This window comes from Nycticebus coucang, chromosome 3 (assembly GCF_027406575.1).
Source record: "Nycticebus coucang isolate mNycCou1 chromosome 3, mNycCou1.pri, whole genome shotgun sequence".
NCBI classification, from domain to species: domain Eukaryota; kingdom Metazoa; phylum Chordata; class Mammalia; order Primates; family Lorisidae; genus Nycticebus; species Nycticebus coucang.
Window position 1 is genome coordinate 37923588 of NC_069782.1, and position 18036 is coordinate 37941623.

An 18036-nucleotide genomic window follows, 5' to 3' on the forward strand; every position below is an offset into this window, starting at 1 on the left:
TTGTTACACAAATAATGTTCCATAAAGATTTAAAAACTCATAAAAATTTAAAAACTCAGCTGGTGGTCCTTGCATCTTCTGATAGCTCCAATCTCCATACATTAAATTGTAGCCAAGATAATTCACAAAGAAGACTGAGAAATAATTATATTTTAAGGACTCACAGTATGTTAGGCACTATGCTTGCAGGCACTGAATACATTATTATTTTATCTTTATAAAAATCCATAGAGGCAGTAAACTTATTCTAGTCATACTAATACCTGCATTAGCAGTAACTCAAACAGGAGCCTAGGGAAGAGCCTTAATTCCTGATGTAGGTATAGTTTACAATGATTTTGCCTTTAAGAAGAATAACAGCTGGTCAAAGGTTATAAAATTTCAGTTAAACAGGAAGGATTTGTTCAAGAGATCTATTTTACAGAATGGTGACTATAGTTAATAACAATATGTTGTATACTTGAAAATTGCTTAAAGTATAGATTTTAAAGAGTTCTTACCACAGAAATAAAAAATACGTTTATGAGTTTGTGCATGTTATTTAGAAGATTATTTTGGCTAAATTGTCTTTTTTCTTTTCTCAAAGCAAATAATTACAACAAGTGAAATCTCTTCTTTTTTTCCATTTGATATTCACCATCCCTTTTGTTTTTTACAGTTGAAACCACAGTTTGATGGCAATTAAAATGGTAGAGAAAATTCAATTAGCATTTATCAAGTTTCTAGTAGAGAAAGATGTTTTGTTCAGTCCCACGAAGAATTAGATTGATTTAGCCATTTCACAATGTCTGTATTTTCAAAGTGTTATGTTACACACCATTAATAAGTAAAATTTTATAGTATTCTATGCTATACATATGCCACAGTTTATTAATCCACTCATGAGGTGATGGGAACTTGGGCTATTTCCACATCTTTGGAACTGTAGTTGAGCTACTTGTACATTCAGGAGCAAATAAAACCTGGTGATAAAATAATATTTTTTCTTTTGGATCAATACCCAGTAAAGGGATTGCTGTGTGACCAGAGGAATACCACTTTCTTCATATTAAATGGGCAATGGGAAAAATTCATTTCTGAAAGGATGGTTATGGTGTATCAGTAAGAAAATCATTTAAATCACTTACCACACCATATCTAGGGAACTCTATCCCTTCCCTAGGAACCCTATCCCTACTGCCAGCAGAAGGGTGATAAAAACTCTCTTCATCACGGTGAAGTATCAGTCAAAGTTGTCTTTAACTTTGCTCTAGATGTCTCCCTAAATGAACCACAGTCAGACTTACCCAACTGCAGAAGGCTTAAGTGCAATGAGGACACAAAAGCACAAGAAATAATAATTTAAAACTACACCATACACCAAGAATGTAAGTCTTATATATAATGTCTTATAATGATAAGATACCAACCAACAGGCTTTAGAATTTCATTAGAAATTTTACTAAAGAATATATCTCATGTAATATCGCTATTGTATTTTATAATTAGGAAATGAGTTTTTTATTTAGTAATGCCATTTTATGTGTAATTGAAAATGAACTTATCAGCTTATTAATTCATATGACAATTCTCCATTATAAATTGACTATAAAAAACAAATGATAAAGTTTCAGAAACAATGAGCTGGGTTTCTGAGATAAGAAATATTAATTATTGTTTTATTTGTAGCCCTGTATGTACCCCAAAATAGTTAACCTTTAATCCCTTTACAAAATTAATAAAATAGAGCGAAATGACATAAATTGTAAGTGTTTATATAAACAGAAATGTAAAAATATCTAAATAACTTCCTTTTTTGTTGTTGTTGTTGTTTTTGGCCAGGGCCAGGTTTGAACCCACCACCTTTGGTATATGGGGCCAGCACTCTACCCCTTGAGCCACAGGTACCACTCTTAAATAACTTTCTATGTTTAAGGCTATATTTCTTTTCCTAAGGGATTAATCAGACATTATTGAAAATAAGCTGCTATGTTACACAATAGGTGTTGTAAAATATTTATTTCTCAAGTTATTGTGGCTAAGTTGTTTTTTACCCTCCGAACAAATAATTACAACAAATGAAATTTCCTCTGCTTTTCTATGTAATATGCAGTATTTGTTTTTTTAGTTGAAACCAGTGTAAAATTTAATAAAAATTCAATAAATATGTATCGAGTTTTTATTGGCATAATGCATGTTGCTAGATCCTAAGGAAGGTAGAAATTTGGTTTGTCATTTGGCTGGTAAGTCGTCTGATAAAATGAATAGAAAATTAGATCAAAAGGGAGGCTACTGGCAAGATAATTACTTTTTTTTAGCATTGTGATTAAGATTTTGGATTTTAAAAAATAAAAATAAAGATTTTTGGATTTAAATACAACCAAGATATTTTAGTACAAAAGAAGTGAAATATTGATGAGATCACTTTAATATACTCTAAAGTACCCAGATTTACAAACATCTGATTGACATACAACTTGCCCTTATGAACAGAGGCTGTTACAAGTAATAGTTAAATGTACCTGTTCCAACTTGCATCCAAATTCAACTTAAGGACAAACCTATGGAACCTATCTCATTCACAACCCAGCTACAGCCTGTAATGTCACTCTGAGCTTTAGCACAAAATGGTGATAATAGTCATTTTCTGCCACTTAATTACAACTATTACTCTCTGTCTCTTCCAGGGAACTTTCCACATTCCTAAAATGTGGTGCCTTTTAATTTATTCACTTGTTAATTCCATCTCTTCCTTAGATGTCAGCTGAAACTTCACCTATTCAGAAAATACATCTATGACATTATATCTATAATGAAACAGCTTCCCTTTTAAAATGTCACATTATCTTGTCCTTTCCTTATTTGAAAATCATATGTTTCTCTAATATATAACAGGATGAATGTCCATTATTTCAATAAAAATCTATATGCCCCAGAATCTAAATGGCTGTGGCAACTTTTATTTCACTCATCATTTAATTTTCAATACTTAGAGTAGTGACTGAACATCATAGACATGCAAAGATATTTGACAAATGAAATAAATAATTGCCTGCACTTGGAGCCCAATTGGAAATGACTTTGTTTTTACAAACGTACTTTAAATTTGCAAATCCATGTTTAAAATAATAGATTTCATTAGAAATACATTGCTCATGAAAAGGAGATAAATACAAAATAAATGAGACAGAAGCAATTGTAGCATATTTAGATTTAATGTTTAAAATAAAGATTGCATGCTTCTAGTTATATCACAGCCTAATTGTGTGAAAGCACTTCAAAAACAATACTAGTAACATAATTATCATATAACAAGATACATATAAAAAGTACAAAGCTCATATAGGAGATAATGTTTTTCCTGAAATGGTATATAACAAGATATCATTAGATTATAATAATATAGTAACAACAAAAAAAGAATTTTTATAAAAATAATGATCTTCAGATTATACTTCCCAAATACTATAAATTAAATAAGGAAATTTCCTGGTCCCTGGCACCCAGGACAGATTTCCTCAAATACTAAATACAGATTTGATTCTCTCAAAGGTAGTGAAAATAAGAACAAATATTAAAGAATTAAATAAAACATCTGTTTTTTCCTATGAATTGTGAAAGTACACTTTTGTTCTATTAGGATAAAATTTGAAAAGAAAATAACATCTTAATAAAAACTAAACAGATAGTAGAGAAAGAGAAATCAATCCTAAATCTGAATATGAGTTAAAATTAAGAAAGAAAAATAATAATTTATTACACCTTAGATTTAAGTATATGAAATAACACTTGGGAAATATCCAGTGTACTTTAGGAGGAAGTAATGTTAGGAAATGAGAAAGCCTTTATTTTCTAAAATTAGCAATCATATCAACTCCTTATAAATGTTCATCATTCAAACAAGCTTCTTCCCCTTTTTTAATAGATTCAGTTGACTACTGATTAGGAGAAAGAAAGCAGACTCATTATCCTTTCTACACCATATCATCCTATCAGTATGGATTGTTTTGTAAAAACTAGATTGTCTTGTAAAAACTTGTAAATACTTTAGAAAGTCCTTCTTCTACATCTCTGAAAATCAAGACATCAAATGCACCGGGCTTAGACTGAGTCATTTTTCTGTGGGTTTATTACATAGTTTTTTGAAATATCAAGGTACATAAATTTTGATTTTAAAATTAACCCAACAAATATTCAATCACCAGCACATCTTATTTAAAAGATCAATCAAATTCTCTGTTGGATTTATTTATTCATATATTCTTTACTTATTAAAATATGTTCAGGCCCTGAATGTTCTGAATTTACTTTGGGATATTTTACATAAAAGCTATTTTTTTTAATAACTTGTTTTGACAGGTGACAGAGTAGTTGAATATTAAAATTATCTTAATGTGATGATATGACTCCTTAATTGCTTTTAAATCACTGCAAAATTATTCTGATTGGCCAATTTGTAATCAACCACTTTCTGTTTACTTATATTGTCACCTGATATCTTACAGACCCCCAAAATTTAGCTAGCTCCTTTCGCTTACTGTCATCTTCAAATTGGTTTCCATTCTAGTTTTCTCATTTTTGTCAATACTTCTGACTGTGAAAACTACCTAAATAGCTCATTCTACAAGAATTTTCAGTTAAGAATGAAGAATCAGGTGTGAATTAACAAAGAGAGAATAACAAACAAGGCTAGACATTTTCCCTAATTCAATCTTTAGTAGTTTCAGAAATTCTTCCCTACTTTTTTCTTATAAATCATCTATCACCTAGTTTGGTAATATTGAATACAGTATCAGTTTATGTATATATAGAGGCTGCTGTTTTCAAATGGCCTTTTTGTCTTATTGTGACCTAGTCTGAATTTCTTTTGTTTGTTTTTCAGGTAAGAGCCCTAAACTAACTCTCTATGTCCATTCACTTAACTTCATTCCAGTTGTTTGAGTCTTTGCCTTCTAGTTGAGGAAGCACTCCCTGCTTTAGAGCTCAAAGTTATTTCCCGCAATTTTGTGCTGAGTTGTATTCGACTTGAAATCCCTTCCTCTATGGTCCCTTTCTTCATTTTGAAAGTCTCTAAAAAAATAGCAATATTTTCTGAAATTTCCATTAACCTTAACCATCACCTCAGGGTTATTAATTCACCACGTCTCCAGAAACAGTCTCCAGGACCAAAAATATTCATTCTGATACCAGATTTCCAGATTTGTACATCAAATCAGTCACTTATTCTCTTTTTCCATAGCAACTTCTTTGAGTTATAATATATACACCAAACAATTATCCCATTTAATGAAGCACGCAAGTCAGTGATTTTAGTATTTTCAGAGTTGTACAATTATCACCATTAAATTTTAGAACTTTTTTTTACCCCCAAAGCGATCACATATCCTTTAGTATCGACCTCCCTAAGATCCCCATTCCCCACTTCTTTCTCCAGATGTTGGCCACCACTAAACCTTTTGAAACTAGCCATGGCTGGATTTAAAAGCACGACTTATTTTTCCTAAATTGATTGTGTTTTTATTATTTTTAATACTTTTGGGGGAGATATTTTGGATTCTCTATACATAGAATAGTATCATCACACATGCACCCAAACTCACAAGTATCTGAAAATAGGCAGATTCTGAAGACAAGGCAGCAGTTGGAAGCACAGGGTGGCACAGGGAGAGGTGCACAAGCTTTTAGCTTGAGGGCTGGCTAACATCAGTGTACTATGTAAGGAATAAAACACTATTAAATAACCCACAATCCTGTGGACTGAAGAATCAGAGAGAGTGTAAGGCATACACTTCCTGCGGGAAAATGAGATTTGAATCCCAAAAAAGTGGGGAAAAAAGTTTCCTGGAAACCCATCTGCTGTGTATAAACTTTTCCCAAATATCTGGCTGACCTGTAAACTATAAATGTCTACACACATGCTTTCTGTGAATAAAAGAACTGTATTAAAATTTAAGTTTCCATCCAAAAAACAGCTTTCATTGTTAATACAGTTAAGTAATTGCTTGTTAAGAGAAACAATCCAATCAAAACCAACAATATTCAAAGAAAAAAATACAGAACAAACCAGAATTTAGAGTCTTCCTAACATAACATTCATGGTATGCAGAATGCAATCCAAAATTGCTTGGAATACAAAGAACCAACAAACTGTGATCTACGCTTAAGAGAGAGACAATCAAATAAAACTCACATTTAGATTATCTGAATATTGTAAATAAAACTTGTTGTTAAATTAAATATTTGTTCACGATAAAAACTCCTGGAAAGATAACAACAGAAGGCAACTTTTCAATCTCCTAAAGCATGTCTGTAAAACTACACAAGCAACATATTTCATAGTGAAAAATGAACACGCTCCCTCTAACATCATGAAATAGGAAAGAATGTCTCCTTTATCACTTCACAGCATTTTCTGGAGGTAGCCACCAGTGCAAGAAGGCAAGAGAAAGAATAAAATGCGTGAAGATTACAGGCAAGAAATAAAACTATCTCTACTTGCAGTAAAGAGGACTCTTCACATGGACAATCCTAAGGAATCTATAAAAATGACAAGAACTAAAGAAAATTCAGCAAGATTGGAAGATGGTAGGTTAATTTATAAAAGTCAATTTTATATGCAAATATCGCAATATTGGAAATTATTAAAATATTAAAAATTCCACTTATAATTGCATCATAAAATCTAAAATTCTTAGAAAGATATTTAACAAAAGTCATAAAACATCACTAAAAGGGGAGATGTGATATTTTAATGTAAGCTATATGAGAAATTCATATGTGTTCATTTTGTTATTTTTAAAACTGTGTATATTTATTATAAATATGTTTTACAGTAAGGACAAAACAGGGTGCTTACAGAACATACCTGATATAGTAAGTTATTGTCTGTCTAGATAAAAAGAATTCATGTATTATGCTGAATTAATATGTCATCAGGATCTCATTAACACCTTAGTAGGCTCAAAAGTCTGAGCTTAAATTCCAGAGAAGTTACTTAAATTTGCAGCCCTCTCTATTTAGCTGTGTTTTATTTCTCTGCTTCCTTGTAAGTCAAAGAATGTTATTTTGTTGCTTAGAATCCTGTAATGGATGTACCGATGAAATTCTAAATTTTCATATCGTCCAGACAATCTGTTCCATGCCTATATAAATTGGCCCAGGCAATTATTCCTCTCCATGCACCACTCTATTCATTTGGGCCTTATTACTTTTCAGCGAAAATAAAGTATGTTGCTATTCATGCTTCACTGTATTCACAGATTGAAAATCTCTTTCCATAAATTGTCATCCAATTCCAGACTTCTGCACAAATAGAACTACCTCAGGGCCATCTCCCTCTAGTACTATATTTAAATTATCTTCTTAATCTCTATTATCCATTTTTTTTCTATAAAACTTATGACCCTGAAAATACATTTTTTTTCTTAAAGAATTTTATTTGTAGGTAAAACATGTTACAATGAAGAAAGGACATTCAGGACCTGGCCTCCTAAATCTGTGTCCATATATGCAACTATATTTCATGTAATAGAAAGAATTAAACTCCAAAAATGAAAATTAAATGTCATTACATATGTGGGATATAAGGAAGGGATGAAAGGAGGAGATGAAGGAAGAGTCCACAGTGAAGTATACGTTCGTACCGCGGAAGAGTCCACAATGAAGTATACGTTTGTACCACCATGGTAACAAACAATACACAGAGAAAAGCCACTCGGTTGCTGATGCAGCAGCCCCTGCAGGGTCAGAGAAGGCTCAAAGCCATGGTCAGTGCCACCAAAATTATCTGCCTCGCCTAATAGAATATAAACTGAGGGTTCCAGGAACACAGGTATGGTCTTGTCTGTTGCTATAGTTTTAGTGCCTAAAACAGCAAAATTTGCCTACATTACTATTAATAAACAGAGGGAACAAAGTAAATAAGGACAGTTTACATCTTTTGTAGAATCTGGAATTAATTTTCTTTCTTTCATATATTATTAAAAACATTACTTTCAGATCAATTTTAAAGCGAATAAGATTAGTACACAGCACTGTGGAAACTCGATGGTTCCATGCTTCCAAATGCTAGCACCGTCTACCTGCCTGGGATCTATCTGTTTTAACTCCTTCATGAGTCTCATTAGTTGCATATTCACGCACACATATATGCACAATTTTGCACAATCTATCATTAGAGCTTTACTATGTGCTTTAACAGTAAGAAACACTATTTTCCCCAGGAGAAATGTAATTTATAAACATTAAGAGTTCTTCTGGGCCAGATTCCCTCATCCTAAAATGTACATAATGTGAGATTTCAAAAATATTTCCTTTCCTACTGATATAGTGTGATTACCTGAGATCACCAATGGTCATTATAGTAATATATGCAACTCTTGCCTATTTCTCTGAATAATTTTATAATTTAGTCAGGTTTTATTGCATTTAACCATAGTCTTGCATTGTTGCATAAATTCCATATAGCATTTCATATGTTAATAGTCATTTCATCCCCAAATTTTTAATGTTAAGTATCACTTTTGGGGGTTCCTTTGAAAATGGAATCCATCTGTATATTGACATGACTTTGACAGAAAACAAGCTTTTGCCAAGCATTCTGTAGAAGTGCATTCAGTGCCAATTTGGTTTTGGCAAATATTAATGGAAAATAAAGCACTAATGATCCCTTTGCTTAGAATAATATTTGATGTTTATATAGTTTCTCTCATCAAAAGTCATCAAACATGCAACAAGTGAAAATCTCATTAACCGTCAAAATATCCCTCTGAGAAAAAGTAGAGGTCACTATATTTTGACTCCAATTTCATGCACTTTCCACTCTACCTTTCCAGGAAAAGAAGCAAAGCTTTTAAATAATGACACACATGAACATAACAGAAAAGCTACCTCTATCAACAGAAAAATCATTTAAATCATAATCGCTTCAACATTGGATTTAAATTAAATTTTGATAAGATTCTTTGAGCATTTCACACAGTAAGAGGGACAAAAGTGATCATACAATTCTTTGAACTGTACTGTGAACTGATTAAATCTCTTGGTCAGGAAGTGTTTTGCTGGACATTTTAAGTCTAGTACACCATGAGTCAAAAATTAATCTTGGGATTTTGATTCCTCTGAGCAGCTGCCCAGAGGAGATTCCTCTGAGATTTTGATTCCTCTGAGAGCTGTCCAAATTGGCTTGGTTGCCAATTTCTGACTCCCTTTCCCTCCTACCTGAAGTCAAAATCCAGGACTTCCTCTCTCCTCTTCAGTATTTGCTTTGCATTACAGGGATTCCCAGTGCCAGTTCCATAGAACAGCAACCCCAGTCAGTTTCATCTGGACTCCTGTTACAGAGAGCAGAATTTCAGGCCACACACCAGTCCTACAGAATCAGACACCAGGATTTAAGCTCAGCAAAACTGGTTTAGGATTGTGATATTAATGCTTGCTAAAGTGTGTGAATCACTGCTTCATATAATTATCATATCCATGAAAATCATATGTTAAAGTCCTAGATTCAAACTTTTCAACATAAAGTGCGTGTAAAGCATTCTATCTCTTGCAGTACTTAAAGTAACTATTAATATTTTTCTTACTTCTGGATTCTATTTATCTAGATATTTTTTACTTGCCTAAACTAATATTTTTTTCCTGTAATGTTGCACTTGGAAAACCATAATAAAAGATAACAAACTAAATCATTCTTTAATGAACATAATCTTAATATAAAAATATTTATTTTAGAACATGTATGAAAATGTAGTATCTTTATGACTTTATTTTAATCTTCTTTATTGAAAAATGGTAAAAGTAATTAATAGAAGGCTGATAGATTAAAATGCGGGGTAATATGGTGGAATTGACTGGACTAATGTGACCAGGGAAGGCTTTTCTAAGGATGTAACCTTTAAACTGAGATCGGATAAAAAAGAAGAAACCAGGCATGCACAGAACAATGGATAGGGTTTTGAGGATGTAGAATCTGCCTGTGTGTCAGTCCAGGTACATGAAAGAGCACCTTGTATATAAGCATCTTATAAAAGGACAAAGGCTTTTCAGAACAGTCAACAAAAGAGAAGGATGAGAGGTGAAAGAGAACAAGGTGTAGAGCAGACAGTTCTGGCTTCTTTCATTTAGAATTGCACGGGTGAAATCAGACATGGTACATGAATCAATAGTTTGTTCCATCCTATGACTTAATAGTAGTTCATTGTCTCAGTGTACAACAGTTTCTTTCTGTGGACTATGAACATCTAAAGTAAGGCATTTATCTTTTATCATAATAACAAATAAAATTCTTATGAGTGGCAAGCACTGGTGTGGCCAATCCATGAACATCTATTAAACATAGAAAACTTTTCTTGCATCTTTGTTTATATAGTTTTGAAAGTTCTGGTAATGTAATGTGGGATGGAAGAAAAAATTATTTAATAAAATGCAAGACACAAAAGTACTTTCACATTCCGATGATTTGTTTAAAAGGTCAATTATAAAACACATATAATCAGTAATAGGTAACATAAATATTTATAGCACTAGAAGGAAAACAGGCTTTATAAACAGAGAAGCCTTGTGCTTTGTTTTAGCAGCATAATTTATACAATAGAATCTTTGGAAAGTTATTTTAGTTTTTTTTTTTTTAATTTTTATTTGTACATATAAATGTGTTGATTAGGTTTCCATTTTTTGCCTTCACAAAATTAAAGAGATTTAAAATATAATAACAATAACAATGTTTAAGATAAGTACTAGAAACAAAAACCTTGTAAAGAATGAACAAACATAAATACATTCAGAAAAGAAATCAGAGAATTGATGCATCGAAATGTTAAGCAATAATAATAATAATAATGCAAAGAAAGTAACATTCACGAGGTGGAGCAAATTGGTGGCCGAGTAACAGCTTCCCCGCAACTGGGCATGGTGAGTCTGGGGAGGTAAGACTCCAGGCATCTGTGGCTGGTGGAATCTCCCTATGATCATCCCTTTGAGGATACAGAGAGTCAGCAAGGGACTTCTGGACCCAAAGAGGAGGACAAAAACAGTGGAAAAGTGGTAAGTGGTAGCATGTGTTCAATCAACCTAATCCCGCCAGCAGCCATAAGTACAAGCAGCAGTGAGACTGCAAACCAGAAAGGACTTACCTGTGAACTGTTTCGGTGTTTTTGGACTTGGCACTGCCTTGGGGAGAGCTTGAGCAGGAGTGCGGAGAACTTTGAGCATTGTCTAGGGCCCCAGACCTAGCTGCTGAGTTGGATGGAGCTAATAGTGTTCGGCTGTGGGCTGCAGGGAGCCCTTGCGAGAGAACTGCCCTGGCAAGCTCCGCCTTCAGGGTCACAAGGATCAGGCAGGAGCTAGTAACCTAGTGCCTGAGCAGCCTAAAGGCAGGTACTGAGCTGCTTTACAGCCTTAACCCTCAGGGACAGAGTGAGACTGGTTTTCGCACACTGGAGACTTGGGCTGTTGCCCTGGGTAGAGTGCCATGGCGTCACAGCTCACAGCAACCTCAAACTCCTGGGCTTGGTGCTGTGAGATCTCCATAAGAGCTATGCCATGACCGCAACCTATGACCCGTACCCACGGGGCCTCCACATGCCCTGACCAGGAACTGTAGGAGCAGCAAAAACCTGCGTCCTCCCTCCTGTACCCTCCCTGCTTCCACACTGACCCACTCATCTGGCCAGGGACTCTGGTAGCCAGGTACCCTCTGGAGCACACACTACTGCAGTGCAGAGCCCTTCTCCTGGCCAGAGACTGCTGGAGCCTTGGACTCCCTATGCCAAAGTCACTGGGCCCAAGCACTCCCAGAACAGTGTGCACCACCTCCTGCCCTGTAGCTAGATTCAGGTGTGTCAACCTCCGGAGCTGATTCCACAACCAGAACTCCCTGGCTGGGGCAACCCCAAAGGAACTACACAGGGTGACTCCCTACAAAGATCCAACAACAATAAGGTGATCCCACTGGGGTTTAATCTTGGAGAGACACCTCCCAACTCTAAGGACAGCCAGAGACAATGATTAAAAACAATCATGAGGTGAAATCAATAGAAAAACTCTGGCAATATGAATAATCAGAGTAGATCAACACTCCCAAGGATCAATGGGGCAGACCAGCACAAGATCCCACGCACAAACAAATAGCTGAGAGGTCAGAAATCGAATTCAGAATCTGGATAGCAAATATGATTAAATTAGAATTCCAAGCAGTAACCCAAAATATATCTCAAGAATTGAACGAATTCAAAGACCAAATGACCAAAGATTATGATACGTTGAGAAAAGAAGTTGTAGCCCTCAAAGATCGGAGAAACACAGTAGAATCCCTCAGTAACAGAATGGAACAAGCAGAAGAAAGGATTTCTGACATTGAAGACAAAGCTTTTGAATGCTCCCAAACTCTCAAAGAGGAAGAGAAATGGAGGCCTAAAACAGATCACTCTCTCAGACAGCTCTGGGATAATTCGAAGAAAACTAATATTCCTCTTATAGGGATCCCCGAAAGTGATGAAATGGCTTCACAAGGCGCAGAGTCTCTTCTCCATGAGATTATGAAGGAGAACTTTCCAGACATGCCAAGAGATTCTGAAATTCAGATAGCAGTTTCAGAATTCCAACATGACTCAACCCAAATAAGACATCCCCCAGACACATCATAATCAATTTCACTAAAGTTAATATGAAGGAGAAAATTCTGAAAGCAGCCAGACAAAAGAAAATCATCACCTACAAGGATAAGAATATTAGAATAACTGCAGATCTTGCTGATGAAATCTTTCAAGCTAGAAGAGAATGGTCATCAACTTTTAATCTCCTAAAACAAAATAACTTTCAACCCAGTGTCCTGTACCCAGCTAAACTGACTTTCATTTATGATGGAGAAATTAAATACTTCAAGGACATTCACAGGTTGAAGAAATTTGCCACAACTAAACCAGCTCTCCAGGATATTCTCAGACCTATCCTCCATAAAGACCAGCCTAATCCTCTACCACAAAAGTAAACCCACCCAGAAAATTTTGATCAAATTCCAACTTCCACAGTCGCAAAAGGATTAAAAATGTCCACCGGACTCTTATCAATGTTCTTATTAGTGAGAATCAAGGTTTATCAATATTCTCAATTAATGTGAATGGTTTAAATTGTCCTCTAAAGGGGCACAGTTTGGCCGACTGGATATAAAAACTCAACCCAGATATCTGCTGCATACAAAAATTGCATCTTACATTAAAAGACAAATATAGACTCAAGGTGAAGAGATGGTCATCTTACTCCAGGCAAATGGAAAGCAGAAAAAAGCAGGCATTCCAATCCTATCTGCAGATGCAGTAGGCTTTAAACCAAAAGAAATAAGGAAGGATAAGCATGGACACTTCATATTTGTTAAAGGGCATACTCAATATGATGAGATTTTGATAATTAATATTTATGCACCAACCAGAACGCACCTCAATTTATAAGAGCTACTCTAACAGACAAGGGCAACTTGATTTCCTCCAGTTCCATAGTAGTTGGAGATTTTAACAACCCTTTAGCAGTGCTACATAGATCCTCCAAAAAGAAGCTAAGCAAAGAAATTTTAGATTTAAACTTAACTATTCAACACCTGGACCTAGCAGACATCTACAGAACATTTCATCCCAACAAAACTGAATACACATTCCTCTCATCAGCCCATGGAACATACTCCAAAATCGACCACATCCTAGGCCACAAATCTAACCTCAGCAAATTTAAAAAAATAGAAATTATTCCTTGCATCTTCTCAAATCATCATGGAATAATGTTGAATGCAATCACAACAGGAACCTGCATACCCATACAAAAACATGGAAGCTAAACAACTTCATGCTGAAGGACAGATTGGCTATAGACAAGATTAAGAGAGACATCACTGGGCGGTGCCTATGGCTCAAGGAGTAGGGCGCCGGTCCCATATGCCGGAGGTGGCAGGTTCAAACTCAGCCGCGGCCAAAAAAAAAAAAAAAAAAAAAGAGAGACATCACCAAATTTTTGGAACAAAACAACAATGAAGACATGAATTACCAGAACGTCTGGCATACAGCAAATGCAGTCCTAAGAGGGAATTTTTTAGAACTGCAAGCCTTCCTCAAGAAAATGGAAAGAGAGGGAGTTAATAACTAAATGGGACATCTCAAGCAACTGAAGAAGGAAGAACACTCCAACCCCAAACCCAGCAGAAGAAAAGAAATAACCAAAATCAGAGCAGAATTAATGAAATTGAAAGCAAAACAATTATACAACAGATCAACAAATTCAAAAGTTGGTTATTTGAAAAGATTGATAAAATAGATAAACTTTTGGCTAAGCTAACCAGGAAAAAAAGAGTAAAATCTCTAATTTTATAAATCAGAAATGGTAATGATGAAATAACAACAGACCCCTAGAAATTCAAAACATCCTTAATGAATATTACAAGAAACTTTACTCTTAGAAATATGAAAACCTGAAAGAAATCAACCAATACCTGGAAGTACGCCACCTACCAAGACTTAGCCAGAATGAAGTGGAAATGTTGAACAGACCTATATCAAATTCTGAAATAGCATCAACTCTACAAAATCTCCCTAAAAAGAAAAGCCCAGGACCAGACGGCTTTACATCAGAATTCTACCAAATCTTTAAAGAAGAACTAGTACCTATATTACTAAACCTCTTCCAAAATATAGAAAAAGAAGGACTATTACCCAGCACATTCTATGAAGCAAACATCACCTTGATCCCAAACCAAGGAAAGACCCAACAAAAAAGGAAAATTATAGACCAATATCACTAATGAATACTGATGCTAAAATACTCAATAAGATCCTAACAGACAGAATCCAACAACACATCAAAAAAATTATACACCACGACCAATCTATAAATGTAATTCAGAACATAAACAAACTAATAATAAGGACCATATAATTCTTTCATTTGATGCAGAAAAAGCTTTTGATAATATCCAGCATCCCTTCATGATCAGAGCACTTAAGAAAATTGGTAAAGAAGGGACATTTCTTAAACTGATAGATGCCATCTACAGCAAACCCACAGCCAATATCACATTGAATGGAATTAAACTGAAATCATTTCCACTTAGATCAGGAACCAGCAAGGTTGCCCATTGTCTCTATTGCTCTTTAACATTGTAATGGATGTTTTAGCCCTTGCAATTAGGGAAGAAAAGGCGATCAAGGGTATCCACATAGGGTCAGAAGAGATCAAACTTTCATTCTTCACAGATATGATCGTATATCTGGAAAACACTAGGGATTCTATTACAAAACTTGTAGAAGTGATCAAGAATACAGCAATGTCTCAGGCTACAAAATCAATACCCATAAATCTGTAGCCTTTATATATACCAAAAATAACCTAGCCAAAAAAATAGTCAAGGACTCTATTCCTTTCACAGTAGTGCCAAAGAAGATGAAATATTTGGAAGTATACCTAACAAAGGACATGAAAGATCTCTATAAAGAGAACTATGAAACTTTAAGAAAAGAAATAGCTGAAGATGTTAACAGATGGAAAAACATACCATGCTCATGGCTGGGAAGAATCAACATTGTTAAAATGTCTATACTACCAAAAGCATATAATTTTAATGCAATTCCTATTAAAGCTCCATTTTCATATTTTAAAGATCTTGAAAAAATAATACTTTGTTTTATATGGAATCAGAAAAAACCTCAAATAGCCAAACATTACTCAGCAATAAAACACAGCAGGAGGAATCACGCTACCAGACCTGAGACTGTACTATAAATCGATAGTGATCAAAACAGCATGGTATTGGCACAAAAACAGAGAAGTAGATGTCTGGAACAGAATAGAGAACCAGGAGATGAATCCAGCTACTTACTGTTATTTGATCTTTGTCAAGGCAATTAAAAACATTCAGTGGGGAAAAGATTCCCTATTTAACAAATGGTGCTGGGTGAACTGGCTGGCAACCTGCAGAAGATTCAAACTGGACCCACACCTTTCACCATTAACTAAGATAGACTCTCACTGGATAACAGATTTAAACTTTGGACATGAAACTATAAAAATACTTGAAGAAAGTGCAGGGAAAACTCTTGAAGGAATCGGCCTGGGTGAATATTTTATGAGGAGGACTCCCCAGGCAATTGAAGCAGTATCAAAAATACACTACTGGGACCTGATCAAACTAAAAAGCTTCTGCACAGCCAAGAACATAGTAAGTAAAGCAAGCAGACAGCCCTTAGAATTGGAGAAAATGTTTGCAGGTTATACCTCCGATAAAGGTCTAATAACCAGAATCCACAGATAACTCAAACGTATTAGCAAGAAAAGAACACGTGATCCCATCTCAGGGTGAGCAAGGAACTTGAAGAGAAACTTCTCTAAAGAAGACAGATGCATGATCTACAAACATGTGAAAGAAAGCTCATCATCCTTAATCATCAAAGAAATGTAAATCAAAACTACTCTGAGGTATCACCTAACCCCCATAAGAGTAGCCCACATAACAAAATTTCAAAACCAGAGATCTTGGCGTGGATGTGGAGAAAAGGGCACACTTCTACACTGCTGGTGGGAATGAACACTAATACGTTCCTTCTGGAAGGATGTTTGGAGAATACTTAGAGATCTAAAAATAGACCTGCCATTTGATCCTATAATTCCTTTACTAGGTATATTCCCAAAAGACCAAAAATCACAATATAACAAAGACATCTATACCAGAATGTTTATTGCAGCCCAATTCATAATTGCTAAGTCATGGAAGAAGCCCAAGTGGCCATCGACCCACGAATGGACTAGCAAATTGTGGTATATTTATACCATGGAATATTATGCAACCTTAAAGAAAGATGGAGACTTTACCTCTTTCATGTTTACATGGATTGAGCTGGAACATATTCCTAGCAAAGTATCTCAGGAATGGAAGAAAAAGTATCCAATGTACTCAGCCCTACTATGAAGCTAAATTACAGCTTTCACATGAAGGCTGTAACCCACCTATAGCACAAGTATAGGTGGGAAAGGGCCTAGGAAGGGGAAGGGAGGGGGAGGTTAGGGTGGAGAGAGGGTAATGGGTGGGGCCACACCTGTGGTGCATCTTAGAATGGGTACAGGCGAAACTTCTAAAGGCAGAATACAAATTTCTACATACAATTAAAAAATGCCATGAAGGCTAAGTTGAACAGTTTGATGAGAATATTTCAGATTGTATATGAAACCAGCACATTGTACCCCTTGATTGCACTAATGTACACAGCTATGATTTAACAATTAAAAAAAAATAAAGTAACATTCACATTGTCAAATATATTATAGAATGCTTTGACTCTGAGATTCAGTATGGAGTCATCAGTTAACTTCTTCTTATTGTTTTTTTTTAAGTCTCAAAAAATAGACAACTAATATTTATGAATAAAAGTAAAAGATAATTTCAAAAAACAGATCATGCCAAATCTTATAGACATAGAAAAAGGATAAATACTTCAAATCATTCTACTTAATCTTGATACACCTGATATTAAAATTAGAAAAAATATATTATTAAAAAGGGGAAATTACAAACATAATTCACTTATAAATGAGGATGCAGTTTACTGTATTCTAAACAACATATTAGCAAGTTGAGGTAAAAATTAATGTTTAAGTAATGTACTTTAGTCAAAATCAAATCCAATTTATGTTAGAGTTAGTCATTATTTTCTTTCTTCTTTTTTTTCTTTTCCTTACCCTCACCCCCTCTGTCTTTCTCTGTCTGATCGCCCCTTCCCCTATGCCCCACCATGTCATTGATTGTCATTAATTGTCCTCATATTAAAGTTGAATACATAGGATGCATGCTTCTCCATCCTGTGATGTTTCACTAAGGGTAATGTGTTCCACCTCCATCCAGGTAGTACAAATGCTGCAAAATCTCTATTTTTTTAAAAACTGAATAATATTCCATGGTATACGTATACCACAGCTTACCAATCCATTCTTGGATTGAAGGACATTTAGCTTGTTTCCACATTTTAGCAATTGTAATTGGGCTGCAATAAACAGCCTAGTACAAGTGTCTTTATAATAAAAGTTTTT